The sequence below is a fragment of the Nestor notabilis genome, unplaced genomic scaffold, assembly GCF_000696875.1.
Source record: "Nestor notabilis isolate BGI_N333 unplaced genomic scaffold, ASM69687v1 scaffold9808, whole genome shotgun sequence".
NCBI classification, from domain to species: Eukaryota; Metazoa; Chordata; class Aves; order Psittaciformes; family Psittacidae; genus Nestor; species Nestor notabilis.
In genome coordinates, this window is record NW_009941569.1 from 152,725 (window position 1) to 159,417 (window position 6,693).

The following is a 6,693-nucleotide window of genomic DNA, read 5'->3' on the forward strand; positions in this document are numbered from 1 at the left end:
GTACACAGCAATGTTTCTCAGTGGTCTTCTGTTTTCCAAGATGTCATTTGTGGCGGAGATGAAAGATGATTTTCTTCATACCTTGTCTATGTGTTTACATGTCTTCTACAAGTGACAACTAGAGGAACTAGGAGTTAATCTGTACTGATGGATTAGATCTTTTCTACTAGGATAAAGAAATTTTTTGTGAGTTGAAGGACTGATTGGCTGGCTCATTGCAGCTCTGAACACATTTTTTGGTATGCTTGGTCAGGGACTGGACACAAGAAAAAATTTAGGTACTGGACAATCTAGTTGTCAGCTTCCCAGTAGCAATAACAATTACACATAATTTTAGATAAGTGGTCTTCAGTCTCTGTTTAATGGACCACAGTGGTCCATAGGCTATTTCTAAGGTATCTGGTAATGATAACTGAGACAAGCAAATCTACTGCTATTTGTAGTGAATTTTGTACACAGCTCAAAGAACTTGTAGGACTTCTACCAACTTGTAGATCCCTATGTTAGCTTTGTTTGCTCTTGCTGGCCTCTGAATGGGAGGGTATATTGGGATATTAGAACAACCTATTAATTCAGCTAACAGTAGTTAGCTGAATTTTTATTATCAGAAGTCATCTTCTATTCCACTTTCTTTTCTCAGGATATGGGAGCCTTAGGGTTTTAATAACTAAAAATTTCAGGACTACTGTGTTACTAGAACATGGAATGTCTTACATGAACAAGACATTGACAATAAAGGTGAAGACGTGAAAATCACAGATTTTAAATCAGAGAATTCAGTGTTACAGTTTCAGTACCTTTTTCCCACAGAGGTTTGCCAGTGGAGTTTTAACCTGCATTCATATTTTATCATACAGAAACATTCCACAGAACTGTAGTTTTGGAGAAAAAGAAGCCTGTTGGTAGTATGAAGTTAGCCCTATGGCACCAAATATTCGGCAGTTAAATAGCTGAGAAATTCCTCTCTTAGCAACTACTTTTCTCTGTTTACTGCCATTCCCATGCCAAAGAAAAAGTGATGAGGGCTTAAAGAATTTGTTGTTGAAGCTCATTCTACACCCTTTCTCAACAAAGGGTCTTTTAAAATAGGAAAAGAGAGAGATCCTGTTGTGTATAAAAAATAATGCTGAATTGCTTAATATGCGAACTGTAATAAACTGGTGGGTTTAAGTGGGCCTTACTTCTGTGATCAAGTTGGGGATCCAGTTTAGTATGGAACATTTCTCAGGAATGCCCCTCTTGATCTCAGTTCTATATCACTTGGGTGATAGATTGTACTTGTCCAGCATAAATGAATTTTCTTTTAATAAGGCAGTTCTGGTTTAATTCTAGAGGAATGCAAGCACATCAGCTAAAGCATAAATTCGGACTGACTACATTAAATACATTTCAGCCACTCCAGATTTACAATAGCGTGAGAAGAGTCTGTTCTATGCCATCTACTCATGAGCACGGAATATCTCAATGCACAGAGCATCAGCCAAATGTGAACGTGAGACTATTAGAACTGTGGTTTACAATCTTTCAGGACTGTTGGGAATGGCATTTCATGATTGAAGGTAGGCTGACGGGATACATACTTTAGAAAAGCACGATATATTTCACTGCTGGTGTGAAATCTTTGAAGGCTGGGCTGAAAAAAGCCGTGACAGGAGAGACACAGAGACAAAAACTGTTTTCCATGAAGTTGGTAATTCTCTATTTGCTTCTAGTACTGTTCCTGAGGCAGATGGCCCTCATTGCCCTTCATTTGCCCACCACATAGTACTTTGGCTCAGAAAGACCCATCTGTAGAAAAGACATGTTGTCCTCTCTGGCATTTCATAGGATAGAACTGAGGGGAAAGAAAATCCATTAGTTTTACAAGTGAACTCACTCTCTCCCCTTGCTAATTTACCCATGACCTATCAGAAAAATTGGTAATAATGATTTCTTTTGTTACTTTTTCTTACTTCATCTCCGCGGTTTAAGATGAAATGATATATAATTTTTTTTTCAGGGACTGAAATTCTACAGTTTTTTGCAGCTATTTAAGGTGTCACGTCAAGGAACTATTGCACACCTGAAGAGGTTTTAATGGGATAAGCTTCCCAACAGGGTATTCTAATGTCTTTTCTATAAATGTAGTGTGTCTTTGAGAAAAAGAAGGAAAGAGAAAAGGTCTCCCTGAAACTCTGAAGGTTTTCTGAAGGTTCATGAAAAGAGTCCCTGTTATTCCAGTATTTTTGTGATGTTTCCTGGGGAATGTGTTTCACATTTTTTTATTAGAAAATGAAGAAACTTTTTATAAGCTTTCCACCAACTCTTAATTTCTGACTTAAAGTTTTGGCACAGCCGTACATACATAACACCAAAGAAAAACGTGTATTCCTAAGTATATTGGCACAACATTCTTTGTACATAATTCTTTGTATCGTGTATTAGAATGAGTTCTGTTGGCTATAGATCAGTACCCTAAAGCTCTGGGAATATTCATTATAAAGGTCATTGCCCTGGAATGATACAATCCTACACCTCAGAGTACTTTACAGTGGGATGATAAAATGGTGAATTTTGTTTATCGGCAGTTGTAGCTCACCTTTATATTTTATCGATCATTCACAACAAGAAGAAAAATCAGAATGAGAGAAAGTAAAGATATAGATTGTACGCAAGCAGAATCAATCACAAAAGCTTGTATTGTCAGCCCCATAACAAACAGAAAAAATTATGAAACTAGTTTGAAAACTATTAGACATTTCTAAAAAAAAAAAAAAAGGGTGTATCTTCTTGTTTTCTTTTGGGAAAGAGGATGATGGAAAAGAGATTTCTTCAGAGTGGATTCTAGCACACCATTCCTGTGTCTCTCCAAGCAATCCACACAAGCAATTCACAAAGGCTAATTCCAAAGCAGGGGTTGGACCAGAAATTAAACTTAGTATTCAGAATCTGTATAGATGCTTTTACCTTTCTGTTGCTTATGAAGGGAGACAACTGAGACTTGCTTAGTTAAACTAAAGGTAGATTGTGTGAATGTGTCATATAATTAGTCTGACGAAAGCTTAGATTCTCAGGTCATCTCTCAACTCCATGTCAAAATTCACAGAAAAACTTTATTATAATGACGATATTAAAACCATGATATGTAACTATAGAGTAAGTTTATCCTTAGGTCTTTAAAGAAGCAATATAAAGGTATTATCCAGCTTAGAAAGTCCCTCAACTCATTGCTGCTGAGACTGTGAGAATATATTCTATACACATTTTAATCTTATGCTTTACCTTGATTATCTATTATGGGAAACTTCAAGACAGTTTGGGCTGATTGGACTTTTGTCTGAAAAAGCTGGAATGTTTTTTGATTCTTATAGTATAGCAATACTGTTAATAGACTGAAGGGACTCATCAGAATAACTAGTTAAGAATATTGTACAACAGAAAGGTGATAATCACAGTTGTCAAGCCAGACTCAGCCTACGGATAGGGACATTGTGCTCTTTAAAGATATTTTCTGAAATGCCTTTTAAGTTTATTTAATGAAATAGAAAGTAAAGAAAGGGGAAGTGTTACCATGTTTCAAAATTTTTTGTGACTTCTAGAATTTTAGAGAATTGTTGCTGTTAAAACTGTTAGTGCCATGAACTAGATCTTCTGTTCGCTTCAGTCATCTTGAAAGTGATGGATAGACTTGGGTTAGAAAAGTGGCTACAGTGAATGCATAGGAATTATTGCCTTCTGCAAGAGCTTTTTATGTTCAGTATCATGAGTTTATAATTCATATGTCCATTCTATAAAGCCATACTGCTGTTCATAAATACATAATTGAGATAATATTAAGTCACAGTCTGATGTGTGAAATTGTTAAAATTTTTGCATGCATGTACATTAAGAATTGTACCCAAATGCAAGTAGCTTCACGCTACAAAAACGTGAAGAGGTATCACCTTTGAAGGACACGCATATAATATTTCTGAACTCTTACAGTGAAAGCTGTGAAAAAACAACAAAAGAAAGAAATCTACCACAGCTATATCTCATCTTTCTACAAGTGTGTAATAGTGGTAATCCTACACAAGTCAGTGGTGTAACTCTGTAGTTGTACATACAGAATATCAAAATGTTCATATGAGTTGAAGTAAATTGTAGCCTAATTATTACGGATGGTGTAAATGAGACCAGAATCAGGCCCCTGCTGTTTTAAAACCATTGGAACATGTAATAGCGATGGAGTAAGTTAGTCTCTTACAGCAATTTTACTATACTTCTGAAAATTCTGAAATGAAATCAACCATCACTTTCCTCATCATGAGAAAAATCAAACCCAAAGATACCCACCATCACAGTGTTCCTTGTAATGAAAGCTCAAGGGGTCACTTTTCCTTTATACTGGTTTTATAAAATGATTTCACTACTTGTGCAGATAATACGACAAGCATTTGGACAAACTCTGCCAAGTTAAATACCTCTGTATTTGTTGGAAGGGAGAAAGCATTTGTTACCAAATACAGTTATGGTTGGCTAATGTTGGGACAATTGAGATGCTTCAATATTATATGGATAGCTTGAGAGTCCTCAAGTTTAAGCATTTACTAAAATTTTTCGTTACTGGGTCTGGATCTCAGCTATTTTTATATGCTTTGTGTACTACATTTATGTCAGAAAAACAGTGTATATGCTTTGGTTCTGTTTTTTGAATGTGTCCGTGCTCTTTTCATGTCTCTTCGAATATCTGCAGAAGATAACAGGCAAATTACAGGTCACATTTTAATTCTACTTGAAAACTGTGAGAAGTCCTTAACCTTAGTTATGAAGTGTGTTCAACACAGAAATTTACCCCACAGAAGCAAAGGCATCAATAACTGCTCTGGGTTGTGGAAAAATTGTTGCTGTAGAGGGAAAGGCAGAAAACAGATGAACCGGTCAAAGTATGTACAGCTCAAAAGGTGCACACCAACACAACTAGAGCTAAACTCATTAGAGTAGTACAAGCAACAGTATAGTGCTTTAGTTAAATTGAGATGAAGATTCTGACTTCTTATGGATTACTATATATTCAGCTTTAATATCACTATAATGATGATCCATCCTCTTGGAAGATTCATCATGTCTGAAGATCCCTTTAGCAGTGTTTCTAGCTTGTAGTATACTACATGGTTTTCTTTGGCTTTCAGCTCATGTGTAGAATAATGTAAGTGTTTGACAGAGAAAGACTTATGTTGACTCTTTTGGGGACCCTCTTGCTGACAGTCTTTATCTGCAGATGGGACAGTTTCCACATACACATCATGTTTCTGTTATTTGCTGCTCTAGCTATCTGACAGCATGGAAGATTGCAGTTCTCAAGGTCATTCTGCAGCCTCCTATTTCATTTCAGATTTTTATTTTATTTAGTGGGCTTGTATGTTTGTGAAGGCAATTTTTATGTGCCAAGGATTTTTCTGAGTTTCATTACCTGACGGGGTCTCAGTTTCATTTCTTCAAACACTTGTGGTATTATATCCTAAATCCTTACCTTAGCCCAGATATCAGTGGGGACACTCAGGCCTCTCCATCAATGTCATATTATTTTACGGTGACATGAATCTCTGTGCTGAAATCAAATAGGGAAACATGTCTACACTGCCGTGTGGGACAGGCATACCACCAAATGAGGTGAAACATATTCTCCTAGGCTCTGTACAAGGCCACAGGTTGGGAATTCTGGAACTGCTATGGGAATGACAATCAGGTCCCATGGGGAATGATGGTAAATCTATACTTGGGCCTGGTGTTTTTGACATAGCTCAGTCAGTTCCAGTAATCTCTTCAAGGATTGTATTGACTCCTCTGTCCCTTTACACATGATGACTCCAGGGCTGCTGTAAACTGGAACTGTGTATGTAGAAATTTTTGGGTTCATTTTGAATATAGCACAATGTGCAGTGAAATCTGGACTTTGCTGCTGCTATGGGTAAACAGTATGTTACATGGAACTTTCCTGTAATACACTGTTAAATCCCACTGGGAGTAAGATGCAAAGATATGCTAGATATGGTGTCCTTCCTTTCTTAGTTATGTGTTAAGAACACTAAAGGAGTGTGGGAAGCCAAAGTGCAGTCTTCTTTCTTTCTGACAAGCAGGATGCTGACTTTCAGATCTTCTTTATTTAGGTAAAAATTAAAGTTGAACTTGAATGAACACCAACCTATTAAGCAAAAATACAGCACTACTATATCTTCTCTCAGTGATGTAAATCTAATTTTTTTCTATCAGAATCTTTAATCTAATGCAAATCTCAGGTAAATCTGTGGATAATTTTTAACTTGACCAAAATGGCGTTTCCCAGCAGTATTGGGGAGAGAAAAATTGTTGTCTGTTTTGCATTTTGTCTGCTCTGATTTTCAGGGGAAATTCACTCACCAAAACAATTGTATATTTGTGTACTTTCTCACATACTTTATTTTTTTGTAACGGAAGCTCTGGCAAAATGCTGTACTTAAAGATGCAGATTTGAATCAAGTATATGAAGACTGAAATAGGTTGGGGAATGTGAATAACACTAAGATTTTGGATCAAAATTAGACGCGATTGGCTGGACTGGAAGAAATTGATCTACACACAGAAATGACTACTTGTGGTTTCTAACTGGTGAATATCCCTCACAATGGAAGTTTTTCTGAATAAGCAGTGATTAGAGAAAGTAACTTAAATTATTAGAACTGATCCAGCAATTCA